The following is a 17,389-nucleotide window of genomic DNA, read 5'->3' on the forward strand; positions in this document are numbered from 1 at the left end:
TTTCACTTGGTATTCAAGGGGTATATGTGTGGTAAACAGCTGGCTTAACACGCCCTCTCGAGTCTTTAGCCTTAGACTGCTCGTATCCACGCTACTAGGATAGCTGGTCTATAAGGTTGACTTACAACCAATCATCAATAAGGGTTGCTGGACTGATACATAGTGTTCACTAGAATAGTGAGCACTGCATATCAGGCCACCTTCTCACACTTTGGATAAGAAAATGTTCTCCTCACCCAGCCTAGCATTGCGTTCTGTGAGCACTGCCTGCCTTTTGGGCCGCTACTCACTCACTCTGTGGGACACGGTTGCACAAGTGCTGCCTCAATCCCCGCGGAGGCACGTGCTATCCTCTCTCAGGCTGTTGCCAACGAAACAGGCGCAGCTAAGTTCACAATTTGCTGTGGATTGGACACTACCGACTCTTTGGGCAAAGCGTTCAATCAACTGTGGTCCTGTGACGCCCGGCTGGTTGAGGACGACTGGCTTTTCGGGGGATGTCCAGTCTTCCCATATGGACAAGCTTTTCGATGGCACCCATCTCTTCAAAGCCAAAGCAGATTCAGCGCTAGAGCGCCTTTAGGCTTGTGGGCTACAGCCAAGTCCTTGGGCTTCTCAGCTGCCCCACATCACCCCCAATCTGCCTTTCGCGGCTATTGAAAGTCTTCCAACCATGACAATTACCTCCCAGCCATCGAGCTGTGCATGCTCCCCAGCCTCTGTGTGGATGAGGGTGTGGTACCCACAGATCTTCTGAGTCAGGTAGCCAGCGTTCTGGTCTGTCCACCAACCCTCAGCAGCTACAGCCTCCGAGCCCTCCTAATCTGCCCCTTTATGATCATGGGCATCCAATTGGTGGCAGGATTCACCATCACCTGCCCCACTGGCAGTCCATAACATTGGACAGGTGGATCTTGCAGGTCTTCTGAAGGGGCTACTCCTTCCTCTTCCAGACTACCCCTCTGTCCATGCCACCATCTCACGACCAGCTGACGGAGGATCACCTATCCTTAGTCAGCAAGTTAGTCAATCTATCAATCCGGGGGCTTGTAAAGCGAGGCTACTCACCCGTAAGGCTCTCAAGGCGCCAGGGGGTAGGTGGGCGGGGCCGTTTGGACTGGGTAGCAGACCTTTGAAGGTCTTGAGGTCCTCCCTGAATTGGGTCAGTGACGCTGATTGCCTGAGGTGCAGGGGCAGGTAGTTCCATATTTTGGCATCGAGGTCGGAGAACGATCCTTCTCCGGTTCTGGTCTTGTGGATCCTGGGGATGGAGTTGAGGGCGAGATGGGTGGATCAGAGTTGTCTGGTGGGTACCTGGAATGTGAGGCGGTGGTTCAGGTACCCTGGTCCTTCGTTGTGTAGGGCTTTGTTGACGTGAGTGAGGAGCTTGAAAGTGACTCTTGTTGACTGGAAACAAGTGGAGTTGTCGGAGGTGTTGCCTGCTGTGGCGGGGGATGATGAGGACCAGTCTGGCGGCGGTGTTTTGTACGTACTGTAGTTTATTGAACTGTTTCTGGGTGGCGAGACATCGAGTGCGTTGCCATAGTCTAATCGGCTGGTGATGATTGTGTGGGTGATCGTCCTTCTGGACTGTGCAGGGATCCATCTGAAAGTCTTTCAGAGCAGGCGGAGCGTGTGGAAGCAGGCTGAGGAGACTGCTTTGATTTGGCAGTCCATCGTGAGCGAAGAGCCCAGTATGTATGTATGTATGTATGTGCCTTGTAAAGCGCACTGCTGCCCTGAGGCGTCGTGGCACTGTAGACCGCTGGGGAACCCGTCCTGGCTATCCCTGTGAGATGATCCCTTCTGGGTATCTCCAAGGTGAAACCAGGCATCCCCGGCGAATGTGGGGGGCCGTTGTAGAGATGAGGCAAGCTAATGCCCAGAGTTGCCGAGTGGGATCCCTGGTTAGAGTAGGCACCGAGGCGAGAATTATTGAGTCCGCTGACTCTGGTCCACGACCCTGCCGCGTCGGGAATTGAACCCTGGTCCCGGGCCGTTCTCTGCTTCCGGGTCTGCCGCCTCTAACCAGTGAGCCACACCACTCCACAGTATGATGCCAAGGTTGCTTGCATGGTCTTTCGGAGTGGCAGGAGCATCCAGAGCAGCTGCCTACCAGGAGTCAATCTAGGTTGACACAGGAGGGGGGGTCTCAGGATGGGGACTTTGTTCTTGTCCGAGTTGAGCTTGAGACAGCTCTCCTCCAACCGTGTCGCAACAGCCTGCATTCTGGAAGCTGGTTGTGGCATTTGAGAGTTCATTGGTGAGGAAGAGGATTATCTGGGTGTCGTCGGCGTTGGAGACTATGTTGCATCAGTGGCTTCTGACGATGACTGCGAGGGGGGCCATGTAGACGTTAAAAAGGGTAGTACTCAGGGAGGAACCCTACCAGAGCTCTCTTGACCAAGGGAGCCAAATAGAGGGTTTCGGCTCCAGAAGTAGGCTGTTGTTGCTATTCCAGCTACTTTCCGAATCTCAAAAAGGACAAGGACCATCGTCCTATCCTCGAACTACGAGCCCTCAACTTTTTCCTCAGAAAGGAGAAATACAAGATGCTCATGCTAGCTCATGTCTTGTCTGCCCTGTACTCGGGAGACTGGATGGTAGTGTTGGATTTACAGGACAGCTATTTCCACAATTCCTATCCCACCTGCCCACCGGCGCTATCTGCGGTTTACCGTAGGCCACAAGCATTCTCAGTTCACCGCGCTCCCTTTTGGCCTTACCAGCACCCCTCGGCTGTTCAACAAAGTGATGGAGGTTGTCGCAGAAATCAAGGGTGCCAGTCTTCCCCTAGCTCGACGACGGGTTATTGAAGGTGGGTTCATCCCATGTTGATGTTTCCCACCTCCAGACTATGGCGAACCTCCTGCATTCTCGGGGGTTCACTATCCGCATGGTGAAGTCACATCTGACTCCCTCTCAGAAGCTTCATTTCCTTATATGCAGTTCTGGATAGAGTGCATTTTGGGCTTATCCTCCCGAGCAGTGAGTCCAAGATATTTAGGCTACGATACCGATGTTTCTGCCTCAATCTTGGATTTGTGGGAGGTAGACCCTGAGGCTGTTGGGACATATGGCCTCATGCATCCTGCTTGTGACGCATGCCTAATGTATATGCCGGCTCTGCAGAGGGACTTAACATTTTATTGGGCACAGCATCAGCAGAACCTCTCCTAGATGGTCCAGATCTTGAGGGAACTGCAAGCACCTACAGTGGTGGCTTATAACTGCGATTGGGCCAGCAGTAGACTCCTTTCCCTCCCCCAACCAGAGCTGACAGTAGTGATAGATGCGTCACTCCTGGGATGGGGCAGCCATCTGGGAGAGATGAGATCAGAGGAATCCGGGTTCCAAATCAACCTGCTGGAGCTTGGTTTTATCTGACTGGGATTGAAAGCCTTTGTCAAGAGGCCCTGCGTCTCTGGACATGATTGGAACAGCAGGGCACATCCATAGTGTTCAACATCTGTCAGGTTTCCTGAATGCCAGAGCGGACAAGCTTAGCTGACGGTGCCTAGTAGATCACAAATGGCGTCACCATGTAGAGGTGGTGCAAGGTCTCTTTCAGCAGTGGGGGGAGCCTTGGTTAGATCTGTTCGCCTCTGTTGAAAACGCACAATGTCAGCATTTTTGCACGCTGACTTTTTCAAGGCGGCTTTCGCTCGGAGATGCTTTTTTTCATGTGGAGCTCAGGCCTCCTGTACGCCTTTCCACACATACCGCTCCTGCCGAGAGTTCTCAAGAAGATCTGAAATTACCGGGCCCAAGTCATCCTTGTAGTTTTGGACGGGGCGCTTAGTCTGGTATATCGAGCTCTTGAGCATGCCCATCAATCCTCCGTTCAGGCTGCCACTTCTGGAAGATTTTTGGTCGCTGAAGCAGGGGCGGGTCCTCCACCCGAACCTGCCCATTGAATGAATGAATGAACAAACTTATAGAGTGCAGGACTCACCTCCTAGGGTGGTTATCCATGCTGTGAATGGAGGTAAGAAAGCTAGGGAAAAGGGATCAGTTGTTGAAGAGTTCTGTTTCCAAGAGTTTCTTGAACTTTAGGAAATTAGAACACTTACTTGAATGGATAGAGAGCGAGTTCCAATATTGTGGAGCAAGGCAGGAGAAAGTTTTGCCACCAGAGGGGAGTTTGTTAACCCAAGGGACCATAAGAAGGGTCTTCTCCCCAGAGCGCAATGATCTGCTCCGTAGGTAGCGAGTGAGTTTTTCCGCCAAATAAGTAGGGCCTCTGTCATTTAGTGCTTTATGGACCAAACAGCATATTTTAAATGTAATTTGTTTGCGAATGGCGAGCCAGTGGCAACATCTTAATAACGGGAAAGAAGCTGTTCTGGGAGACGTATTGAGGGCCAGCCACGCTGCTGTGTTCTGAACCACTTGCAACCTGTTCAGCACAGCTTCATTTGCTGCTGCTATAAGGGCATCACAATAGTCAAGGCAACTGATTACTAAGGACTAAGGCTTGAATCAGGGTCTGATGTACTGATACAGGGAAGAGATGGAACACATGCCTTAGAAGCCTCAGTGTATATAACCAAGTGCCTGAAGACGATGCCGCTTGATCTCTCATAGATAAAGAGTGATCTAGATGGACTCCCAAGTTCTTTGCAGCCTTTGTAGGGATGGGGGCCGGGCCCAACTCTGACGGCCACCAGTCAGGGGACCACAGTATTTGTGAATTACTGAACATTAAAATTTCGGTTTTATCAGCATTAAGCTGGAGACAGTTTATCATCAGCCAGCCAGAAATTGCTCTCATGCCTTCAGCAAAAAGATTTTTGGTCGCAGCTGATCTGTTATCAAATGAAAAGAGAAGCTGGGTGTTGTCAGCATACGAGAAGAGAGTAAACCCATGGCCTCTAATAATTTTAGCAAGAGGGGCCACGTACACATTGAGTAGTGTGGGGCTAAGGCACGAGCCCTGTGGCACCCCCTTCATGAGAGGTTTGACACAAGAGTGGATGGGACCTAAATTAACTGTCTGTGTCTGCTGCTCCAAAAAGCTTGAGAGCAATTAAAGTGCTGTCCCTTGAATTCCAATTTCATTGAGTCTTTCAATCAATCAGGGAATCTTTAAATTGTGCTACTCACCCATGAGGGTCTCAGGCACTTGGGGGGCGCGAGAAAGAGAGCAGCTCTCGTCAGACGAAGAGCCAGGTCTTGAGGGTCTACCTGAAGATATGCAGGGTGGGGGGCACGTCTGATATGGATTGGGTGCTCGTTCCAGGTTTTGGCCGCGATGTAGGAGAAGGTTCTGCCCCCATTCTTGCTCTGTGGATGTGCGGGGTGCAGCAAGTGTGAGGTCGGCCGATGGGAGGTTCCTCTTGGGTACGTGGAAGGAGATTCTGTCATTGAGATATTGGGGTCCGGTGTTGTGGAGGCATTTGTAGGTGTGGTTGAGTATCTTGAAGGTTACTATCTTCTCAACGGGGAGCCAGTGGAGGTTGCGCAGGTGTAGGGTGATGTGTTTGTGTTGGAGGGATGTTGAGGATGAGTCTGGCTGCGGTGTTCTGTATGGTTTGGAGTTTGCGGAGCAGAGGCTTGCTGATCCCGGCATAGAGGGCGGTTCCGTAGACCAGTCTGCTGGTTATGAGTGCGTGGGTGACGGTCTTCCTTGATTCGGGGGTCCATTTGAAGGTCTTTCGGAGGATGAGGAGCGAGTTGAAGCATGTGGATGTCAGGGACTGTCCGGGACTATGTCGGGGACACATAAAGTGACTTGAGCAAGGACTGGGTAGAAAATTTACCATGCACAGAAAGAGTAGTACAGCGCTGCCCAGGATCACACAAGGAGTAAGAGGAGAACAAGCATTTGCAATGCAATAGGTCTCGCATTATAAAAGTTTGAGTTATTGGCATTGCTAATAATAATGCAGCACGAATAGCTCAAACATTCAGTAATGCCAGACCTATTGCATTGCAAATGCTTGGTTTGTCTTAAAATGGAAGATGGATTTAATGAATTTGCGAGATGTGTAAAACTGAACTTGTAGCCTATGTAGGGTTTATGGAATGTATGGCATTCTTATGTGTGATACGTTCATCTTAAAATCAATAAAGAAATTTAAACAAAAATAAACAAAGTCACAATCCAAGGCCGCACACAATGTTCTAACCACAAAGGATTTCCAGGAATATGAGTAATGAGAGACACCACTTAATCCCTCTCTCTTCTCTGAACAAAAAGGAAGGATTTTTCTGCTATTTCCTCATAGCAAACAATTCAAAGAAATAATATATTCCCTCTCTACATCCTTGTTTGAATGCTCCTTTCTCTTCACCTTCTCTGCTCCATGCTACCCGTCATGTCAGTGGTCAGCTTTGCAGTGCACGCCCCCCCCCCCAGAACCGATAAATTAAGTCCAATTGTAGATAACCATTGGCAATGCAGAATGTTAGCTTGTGTTCCACTTAGTACAAATGCACATCTGGACAAATGCTCCTGAAGGCCACAACACAGAAATCACACTCAATCCAATAACAATTCAACCTCCACTGTAGATTTACCCCAGTATAATTGCATGCGACTGAGCAGTGATTTATTGTTACTCAGAAACCAAGTAGGGATGATTGATTGTCCCTAGAATAGCGGGAATCAAATTACTTATGAACCAAAAGTGCAATGATAAAATATCCAAAAATAGGTCGACTGACTTAACAGATACTCGTTCCTTGTGCAAAGTGATTACTGTCCCACTTCTGTCCTCACACCTGTCCCCACAACTCATTGCCTCACGCCCGCAAGTACAATGATGCAAAGAAAAAGAAAACTGTCCAAAACCAAAATAACATCGAGGCACTTTCTCTTACCTCTCTGATCAAGGGAATACGCGGTTCCACTTCACTGCCGCACTCTGTCACTTCCCACTGGAATATCCACTTACCCCTGGCAGGTCGAGGCAGCACACAATTTCAAACGGCGTCTATGCAGGATTGTTTCACCGCTAGATGCTCCGAGACATACTGCCAGCTTCTGCTGTCCTTGCGCCAAACCCTCCGAACATTTGGATGTGTACATTAGGCATGCCTGGCTCTCAACGACAAAGCGTTATTCAATTCTGGCCAGCATTACTGTTATGAGTATCAACTTCATTTCCGAGTCAGAATGTCACAATAATAAAATTGGCACACCAAATTGCTCCTTTTAATAATTTTGTTGACCATTTCAGTTTCCAGGTCCATGGAATTTCTATTAATTACACCTTTGACTTCGTTAGAAGTACGCATCTGCAAAAGCCAACAAGCGGCAGTGAAAGCGATTGCGGAAATGAAAGCAATCGCTATTGTAAAACAAACAGGCCCGCGAGTGCTGCGCACGCGCCACAGCGGGACATGTGGTTTCAATTATCGCGCCCGTGTCTGGGCACGATAATTGAAACCACATGGCGGCGGTGCAGATACCCGACACCAATAGGCCACGGGCAGAGCAATGCGCCCGCCTTTGACCAATTGCGTGCTGTCTTTGTTACAAAGACGCACACAAGGGCCAATAGCGTGGGCCAAAAAGAAAAGCACACGCAAGAGCGTGTGTGATTCCTAGGTCAGTTTTCAAACCCCCTACAACAGGTCTCTTGCTGCGCGCGCAATACTGCGCACTGCAACGCAAGGCACGAGACCAAAAAAGGATCCGAAGGGGAAGCCTGTACAAGATGGCTAAGACTCAGAAAGGAAGTGCACTCAGGAGGCAATTTAGCATTCAGACGAACTACAACCAGGACAGACGAGCAAGACATATATATTATAAAACAATAACATTAAAGGGAATGTGGAGTAAAGCACTCGGGAGCTCCACACGGTACGACTGAAGCTCAGTAAGTTCCTCACCCACAATTGCTGTTACAGATACGGACTGAAAATACCCACTTATAGGATATGTATACAAAGGCAGGGTCTGTGGAGCTTATACCTATGGTGATGTTATAACTTTAACTCAAAGACAATACTCACAGTGAACAAGAAACACCACCTAGGTAGTTAGCTGTGCCCACGGATCCTGACGATCAAACAGGAACCCGCTAGGCAGTAACAGCAAATGGTAGAACTAAACACAAGCACAATAGACAAGGAGCTAGCAGGGAGGAGTGCTTATCGGGAAAAGAAGGAAATCACAGGGCACTCTTGGCAGAAAGCAGGTACAAACATGCAAGGTAACTGAAGCAAGACAGCAGAATAGAAAGACAGCAAACTAGAACTGGAACCAAGGAAAAGGTAAGAAAGGCAAGGACTGGAAAAGGATATACAGAAGGGGAGGCTGCAAGAGTATAGTAGAATAGTGCAGGTTAAGGAATCAAGAAAATAAAGTAACATAAAAGGCAGTGCTGGGGCAGGAACAAGAATTGAGCTAAGGCTCAGGAGTCAAGGTAGCACTGCAGGCAGTGCTGGTTCAGGAACAGGGAATTACTAAAGCTTCAGGAGTTAAGGTAGCACTGCAGGCAGTGCTAGTTCAGGAACAGGGAAATTACTAAAGCTTCAGGAGTCAAGGTAGCACTTCAGGTAGTACTCGTTCATGGAAACTGGAAATAGCTACAGCTCAAGTTCAAGTTCAAGGATTTATATAGCGCACTACTCACCCAGAGGGTCTCAAGGCGCTTGGGGAAGGGGGGTTCAATTTTTGTCGAATAGCCAGGTTTTAAGTTCTTTTCTGAAGGATATGTGGTTTTGAGTAAGGCGGAGGTGAGTGGGGAGTGAGTTCCAGGTCTTGGCTGCCAGAAAGGAGAAGGATCTGCCACCCATGGTGGATTTTTGGATGCGCGGGACTGCGGCGAGGGCTTGATTGGACGATCTTAGTTGACGGGTGGGTGTGTAGAAGGACAGTCGAGTGTTGAGGCATTCGGGTCATAGCTTGTAGAGGGCCTTGTGTGCGTGGGTGAAAAAACGGAATGTAGTCCTCTTGTTGATGGGGAGCCAGTGGAGGTCTTTTAGGTGTTCGGTGATGTGATCTTGGCAAGGGATGTGCAATATGAGTCTCGCTGATGCGTTTTGGATGCGTTGAAGTTTTTTCTGTAATTTTGCTGTGATTCCGGCGTATAGAGTGTTACCGTAATCCAGTCGACTCGTGACCAGTGCGTGGGTGACAGTCTTTCTTGTTTCGAGGGGGATCCAGCGGAATATCTTTTTGAGAATACGAAGTACGTTGAAGCAGGAGGATGAGACTGCGTTGACTTGTCTGGACATCGAGAGAGAGGAGTCTAGGATGAAGCCCAGGTTGCGTGCGTGGTCTGTGGGTGTGGGTGCTGTGCCCAGAGCGGAAGGCCACCAAGAGTCGTCCCAGGCAGAGGGGGAAGATCCTAGGATGAGCACCTCCGTTTTGTCTGAGTTGAGTTTTAGGCAGCTATGTTTCATCCATTCGGCTACTTCTTTCATGCCTTCGTGAAGATTGGTTTTGGCGGTGTTAGGGTCTTTGGTGAGGGAAAGGATTAACTGGGTGTCGTCGGCGTAAGAGATGATGTTAAGGTTGTGTTGACGTGCGATGGAGGCGAGTGGACTCATGTAAACGTTGAAGAGGGTGGGACTGAGTGATGATCCTTGTGGTACTCCACAGATGACTACAGTGGCCTCTGAGTTGAATGGGGGAAGTCGTACTCTTTGGGTTTTCCCGGCGAGGAATGAGATGATCCAGCTCAGGGCTTTTCCTTGTATGCCGATGTTGCTGAGGCGTTGTATAAGGGTGCTGTGGCAGACTGTGTCGAAAGCGGCGGAGAGGTCGAGTAGAATGAGGGCCGCTGTTTCTCCGTTATCCAGTAGTGTTCGGATGTCGTCTGTTGCTGCAATGAGGGCGGTTTCGGTGCTGTGTTTGGCTCGAAATCCGGACTGAGAGGGATCGAGGGAGTTGTTGGATTCAAGGAAGGCGGCGAGCTGGCTGTTGACGGCTTTCTCAATGACTTTGGCGGGGAAGGGGAGGAGGGATATGGGTCGGTAGTTTTTAAGTTCCGAGGGGTCTGCTGTGGGTTTCTTCAAGAGGGCGCTGAGTTCGGCGTGTTTCCAGCTTTCTGGGAAGGTGGCAGAGTTGAACGAGCAGTTGATGATATCACGGAGATAGGGTGCGATGATGGAGTCCGCTTTGTTGAAGATGTGGTGGGGGCAGGGATCGGTTGGCGAGCCAGAGTGGTTTGAGTTCATTAGGCGGATGGTGTTTTCGGTGGTGATTGGGTTCCAGGCGCTGAGGTTGTTAGTTGGCGGTGTGGGAGCTGAGGGGGATGGGGAGGGTAGTTCGCAGGGAGTGTTCTCGAAGCTGTTGTGAATGTCGGCAATTTTGTTGTAGAAGAAGGAGGATAGCGCATCGCAGAGGTCTTGGGAGGGAGTGATGTCGTTAGATGCTGCGGCTGGGTTGGTGAATTCTTTGACGATGTTGAAAAGTTCCTTGCTGTTGTGGGCGTTGTTGTCGAGACGATCCTTGAATGCTGATTTCTTGGTGGATCGAATCAGTTGGTGGTGTTTGCGGGTGGCTGCCTTGAGGGTGGCCATGTTGTCGGTGGTTGGGTTTTTTCTCCATGTTTTCTCTAGGGTGCGGCATAGCTTCTTGGATTTTTTAAGGTTATCATTAAACCAGGGAGCCTTTTTGCTGCTTGAATTGATCTGGTGCTTTTTCAGGGGTGCTAATTTGTCAGCGCTGTGGGTGATCCATTGCTTGAGTTTGGTGGCCGCTTGGTTTGGGTCCAATGAGAGGGTGGGAGGGTTTTGGTTGAGTGATGTGAGGAGTTGGTCGGAGGTGATTTTGTTCCAGTTTCTCCGAGAAATAGGTTGTGGGCGGTTCTGTGTCGAGGTGGTTTTGTAGCTGAAGTGAACACAACTGTGGCCCGTCCAATGGAGAGCTGTGGTGCGGTCGAAGGAAATGTGCTTGCTGGAGGTGAAGATAGGGTCGAGCGTGTGTCCGGCTACATGGGTGGGGGTGTCAACAAGTTGTTTGAGTCCGAGATTGGCCAGGTTGTCCAGAAGGGAGTTGGTGTTGCTGTCGTGTTTGTTTTCAAGGTGGAAGTTGAGGTCTCCTAATAGAATGTAGTTCTCGGAGGCGAGGGCATGTGGGCTGACAAAGTCAGTGATGTCATCGCTGAATTGAGTGCGGGTTCCTGGAGGCCTGTAGATGAGGGTGCCTCTAAGTGTGGTCCTAGGGTCGGTGTGGATCTGGAAGTGGAGATGTTCGGCGGTTGCAAGATTATCGTCGAAGCTGGTCGTGATTTTGATGGTGTTCCTATGGATGATGGCGATGCCTCCTCCTGTTTGGTTGGTGCGGTCTTTTTGGATGATCTTGTAAGCGTCCAGGATGGCTATAGCGATGTCGGGTGCTAATGATGTGTTCATCCATGTTTCTGTAAGGAAGGTGATGTCCGGTGACGCAGTGTCGAGTAGGTCCCAGAGTTCAGTTGCGTGTCTGTGGACCGAGCGGGTGTTCAGCAGGATGCACTTCAGGTGGTTAGAGTCGGAGCTGTGTTTGGTGGAGGTGGATTTGGTGAGGGTCCTGAAGCAGGTGAACTTGCAGGTGTGACAGGCGAAAGGGCCGTGGGTACGTCCTGGGGTAGCTTCGTAGCATTGTGATGTGCGTCCGGGGTTGAGGGCGAGGAGAGTTGCGGCATCATATGTGAGTCTAGTGGGCTGGGTACGGCGGGGGCCAGGGGGTCTGGCGCTGGGCGCGGTCCAGGCGCGGACGGGCGTAGACAGGCTTACCTTTGGCGCGCCTTCGGCGCGGCCACTGCGCGCGCCCGCTGCTCGTGGACGCTGCACGTAGGTCCATCTGTCTTATATGGAGATTGGAGTGGGGCGGAGCATGGGAGGGGCAGCTGGGAGGCGGTAGCGGGGAGGGGAGGCGGGCTCAGGGAGAGCACAACAACAAAATGGTGGGCGGAATGTAAAGCGAAACAGGGTCACAGCCAACAAGTACAATCAAGCACAAAGTATGCAAATTGAACCAACAGAGTCTGAGAACTGACACGCAGCTCGGCAGAGCAGTAAGAGCGACTCTACAATGCTATGCGCAATATCCGTGTGGAAGCGCTATTAAATGCAAATAGGCTAAGATTTCATGCACGTTATTAAATTAAAATTGGGCTACGATACCACACACAGCAGCGTGACTAGCAATGCGCTTCAGCTGTGGGAGCTGCAGAGAGGAGCACGATCAGGGGTCTCAAGTCGGGGAGCGTGGGGAGCGACCGCTTTGGCACAGGTCCAGACGGTCACAGCTGTAAAGAGGAGGAGATGAGCTCTCTATTCTTGGGTGGGAGGGGCAGCTGGGAGGCGGTAGCGGGGAGGGGAGGCGGGCCCGGGGAGAGCACAACAACAAAATGGTGGGCGGAATGTAAAGCGAAACAGGGTCACAGCCAACAAGTACAATCAAGCACAAAGTATGCAAATTGAACCAACAGAGTCTGAGAACTGACGCGCAGCTCGGCAGAGCAGTAAGAGCGACTCTACAATGCTATGCGCAATATCCGTGTGGAAGCGCATCAGGAATGAAGGAACAAGGATTAACTATAGCTCAGGAATCGAAGAATACCAAAAGATCAGGAAACAAGGATCGGTCTCACCGGAAAACAACTACAATGACAAACCTTGGCCTGAAGGGAGCTGGGGCTTAAAATAACTCACAGTTATCACATGCATCAGGTGTGAGCAGGCTAGCAGCAGCCAGCCACAGGTGAGCTGAATTCCTCCACCCATTCTTGGCCTGCAGGGGTGGAGACAATTCATTGAGCAGGGAATTCTAGGTAATGGAGTTTCAGGCATGAGCAGGATGGCTTCCAGAAAACCCGGCATGGATTGGGAATGGATGTCAATTCCCAAATAGTGTCCAAATGGCTGGAAGTCAGTATATACATGAAGGGGGCGGTCTGGAAGCCTATTAGAACACTGAGAAGTCCCACAGTTCAGCCCCCTGGTGGCAGACACCAGAACGCAGGGAGCAAGTCGTGACAGTGGAGGTGACGGCGTTGACCTGTCGGGTCATGGAGAGGGAGGAGTGGAGTACGATGCTGAGGTTTTGGGCGTGGTTCGTGGGGGTAGAGGGGCTGCCGAAGGCCACCAAGTGTTGTTCCATGCAGAGGGGGGGGTCCGAGGACAAGGACCTCTGTCTTCTACGAGTTGAGCTTCAGGCAGCGGCTGCTCATCCAGGATGCAACGTCCTTCATTCTTTCCTCGAAGTTGAGTCTGGTGTTGATGGGGTCTTTGGTGAGGGAGAGGATGAGCTGGGTGTTGTCAGCGTAGGACACTATGCTGAGTTCATGCTGTCTGATGATGGTGGTGAGGTGGGCCATGTAGATGTTGAAGAGAGTGGGGCTGAGTGAGGATCCTTGGGGTACTCCGCAGTTGATTTCCGTTGGTTTGGAGAGGAAGGGTGGAAGTCTGATCATTTGGGTTCGGCTGGTGAGGAAGGAGCAGAGCCAGTCGAGGGTGGTCCACTGTATGCCAGCGCCGAGGAGTCTGGCGGTGAGTGTGCGGTGGAAGACGGTGTCGAGGTTGAGTAGGACAGGGCTGCAGTGTCTCCTTGGTCGAGGAGGGTGCGGATGTCGTCTGTGGCGGCGAGTAGAGCAGTCTTAGTGCTGTGGTTGCTGCGGAATTCGGATTGGGAGAGGTCAAGGATGGAGTTTTCTTCTATGAATTTTGTTAGTTGGAAGTTGATAGTCTTCTCTGTGACTTTGGCCGCAAAGGGGAGTAGGGAGATGGATCGGTAGTTCTTGAGGTCCGTGGGATCTGTTGAGGGCTTCTTAAGTAGGGGTCCGACTTCTGCGCGTTTCCAGTCGTCGGGGATGATGCCGGTTTCGTAGGTGCCATTGATGGTATGTCGTAGTTCTGGAGCGATGGCAGCTGCGGCTCTGTGGAAAATGTGCGGGGGCAGGGGTCCCTGGGGGCTCCTGAGTGGATGTCTTTCATGGTGGATGCGATGTCTTCAGTGGTGACTGGGGTTCAGGAGGGGATGGTGGGCTGGCTGGCTTTGCTGGAGGAGGGAGTGGTATCAGAGTCAGGTGTCTGGTCGTTGAAGTTGTCATAGAGGCACTTCATTTTCAGGTGGAAGTAGGAGCCGAGCTTGTTGCAGAGGTCTTGGGGGATGATGTTTGTGGTTTCGCTGGGGGGGTTAGTGAATTCCTGGATGACGCTGAAGAGTTCCTTGCAGTTGCTGGAGTTGGCGAGGATCTTGTTCTGGATGAAGGTCCTTTTGGTGGATTTGATGTGGTGGTGGTATTCCATCATGGCGTTCTTGCAGGTTGTGCGGTCTTCCGAGGATTTGCTGTTCCTCCATTTCTTCTTCTTTGAAGTAGCTTACGGTGGCATACTGTATTGAAAGCTGCGGAAAAGTCCAGCAGCACTAACAATACTGCCTTGTTATTGTCCATGGCTAAACTAATACAATCTGTAACACCTATGAGAGTAGATTTGGTGGAATGATTTGGTCTAAAACCAGACTGCGAGGATTCAAGACAGCCTTGGGATTCTAAGTACTCTATGAGCTTCCCATTAATATGTCCTTTAAGTAGTTTGCTCATGAGTGGAAGAAGTGAAATGGGACGATAGTTTGATTATTGTGTTGGGGTACATTGGCCTTTTTACAAATCAGGAGCACTTGAGCTGCTTTCCTTGCATGGGGTACTTTCCCCTCAATCAAGGGCAAGTTGAATTAAGTGCAGATGGAAGGAGCGAGATACTTAGCCAATAAGGCAAACACGCTAGTTGGCATTAACTCATTAGGAGAACCCAATTTAGCTGTTCCTAGCATCTCTTCTACTTTAGAAACCTGCAAAAATGGAAAGCTTACTAGGGTGGGGTCTGTTCCTCTAGAGAATAGAGGGAGTGTGGTAGAAGTATCAGAACCAATTCCCCGTCTTGCATGGAGATTGAGCGGTGGCAATTGACAGCTTTTGACCTTCCTACCGAAGTCTGTAATGTCATCTTGTCAGCCAGGCATCCCTTCACCAAAACAGTACACAGCTGCAGTTGGAAAACATTTGTGGCATGGTGTGCAAAAAAATCAATTGATCCTCTTTCTACCACCCTTTCTGAAGTCTTCATTCTTTCCCTCTTAATGGTTATATTTCTGCTCTGTCTGCTTTCTTGTTGCTGTCTGACCAACCCTCTGTGTTTAAAACCTTTATTGTACATAGATTTTTGAAGTGTCTCGTCCACAGGTTTGCCCCTTTGCCATTCATTATGCCTCAGTTGGACCTCAATTTAGTTCTCACTTTTTTGATGTGTGCACCTTTTGAGCCTCTCCACAACTGTCCCCTCAGGCTTCTCACATTAAAAACAGCCTTCTTGGTGGCAATTACATCGACCCGTAGAGTGAGTGAGCTGCAGGGCTTCTCATGGAAGCCACCTTACCTCTCAGCCTATCCTGACAAAGTGCTGCTTCACACAAAGGCCTTTTTTCTGTCGAAAATGGTCAACTTATTTCATGTAGGCCAATCGATCTCCCTGCCTAGTTCAAGTTCAAGTTCTACCCTCTACGTTACTCCACATCCCTCTAAAGAGGAGGAGCGACTCCATTGTCTATACCCAAAAAGAATGTTGTTGTTCTATCTTGACCGTACACAGAGAATTTGGACGACCAACTCTTCTTGGGGTACGTTGGTGCTAAGAAAGGTTGGGCAGTGCAGAAGCGAACCATACTGTTGCGTTCTAATCTAGGACCCCGATCAATACTGTGACCTTATGCCCCTATACGGCTATAATCCATTTATTTCCCTATAATGGCATAAACGATCAAGAGTAATATTTCAGAAACTCGTCTCTGGCCTAACACGAACAGAGCCACATTTCAGAATCGCTTCCTCTGCAGCTCATTAGAGCAAATGACACAGCAGAAGCCACTATCTAAGATTCCTAGATTACACTCAGAGTTCTTCAACGAGATAAAAACTCAGCAACCTGGGAAATCCCCGCTTGCTATGTTTTGATTAGTAATAGAACTCTAATGAGCACTGAGAGACGATCACTTCCTAGTGACATCTTTATTGACGTCTTATGTCCAAAAACTTACGTCAAACAAGGCACCTTTCAGGTATAAATATTACCAACGTTGCCTTAAGCAAACGCTGCCTCAACGACATCGATGATAGCAATGGTGTGGTGAACATAGGAGCAGAACAGCTGTCCCCTTCAGAGCCCAGCAGATACAAGCTGCCCATGGACGCTGCCCCTCCTCTTCCTCGACGCGCTGAGAGAGACGCTGTCTTTTTCTCCTGCCGAGAAAATCCAGCTCTGGCGTTTCCAGCCTACTCTTGCGAGTGACTGGGATATCGAGTCCTGGAAGGAGATACAAGACCTCCAACATTCTATTCCAGACGTATGGTGTTGACTAAACCCTTAGAGAGAATTCTTGAAGCAAACCTTGGCAAAACCAACTTAACTAAAACTGCTACTTACTTACTCCCTCCCAAGTATTAGGCTTAGGTCAGGTACACTGGGGTAGGCGTAGTTAGAAGCACCAGTTGAGTACATTAGTCAAATGTATATATGAATGTATATATTTTATTCATTTTAACCATTGTATGGCTAAGAAACCATATCAATGCTTTTACAGTATTATTTCGCAATCCTCATTTTACTGTACGCACTTTTTATAATAACTAGTCTTGCAATTGTGGCAATTCATTTCTCTTGCATGAGAAGAAAGACTGTTCAATAAATAATACCTTTTTATTGAAAACGCCTGTCTCTCTATTTCTCTGCATCTTGATGAAAGTAATCTGCACAACTGACTGAGTAAAATAACTGTCTATTGTTTCACACGACTCTAGAGATTGACTCTTATTCTAAGGAGCAAAGTTGTCATGTTTATGCGGTTGTTGGAAAACTGAATCCCTTCTTGTCTGTACCAGGGAAGCTGATCACTTCCTATTCAGTCAAGAAAGTTTCCAGTGACCTCTGAGCTAGTTGGTAACAAACCCAATTAAGTTTAGCATAGTCAGCGGAGACCTGGAAGATCCGCACTTCTACGTCCATACTACTGTTTATGTTATTCCAATGCGCAGGGCCTATTGGGAAAATAGGAACTACACTACAATACTTGGCTTGGTTGTGTGCTGCTTCAAAATTTGCTGCACACTGGTCAAGAAGCAACCTCCTGAAGCCTTGAGAGCTCATTTCACCAGAGCTAAAGCTGAGACAACAGCGTTAGCATGCAGAGTTCTGGTCCTGGACATCTGTCAGGCAGCAATGTGAGCCTCCTTGAACACATTCACCAAACACTATGCCTGGATAATGAGGTCTGCAGGGATGGCCATTTCACCTGTTTGGTCCTGCATGAGTTCCTTGTTTGAAATCAGTCTGCAGATCCACCACCGGGGATGATATTGCATGGGTATCTATTCTAAGGTAAGGAATCTACAGGTAGAAGTCTATCAAATTAACAAGTTTTACTTTAGGTAACGCCTTAACTGATGAAGAC

General features: G+C 49.4%; 1 protein-coding gene across 1 annotated transcript in view; it reads left to right on the forward strand.

Annotated features, from left to right (window-relative positions):
• The window catches only part of ATG16L2 (autophagy related 16 like 2), a 579,847-nt gene that overhangs the window by 78,950 nt on the left and 483,508 nt on the right, over nt 1–17,389 (forward strand). The window lies entirely within an intron of this gene.

Source organism: Lissotriton vulgaris, chromosome 8 (genome assembly GCF_964263255.1).
Source record: "Lissotriton vulgaris chromosome 8, aLisVul1.2, whole genome shotgun sequence".
Taxonomy (NCBI): domain Eukaryota; kingdom Metazoa; phylum Chordata; class Amphibia; order Caudata; family Salamandridae; genus Lissotriton; species Lissotriton vulgaris.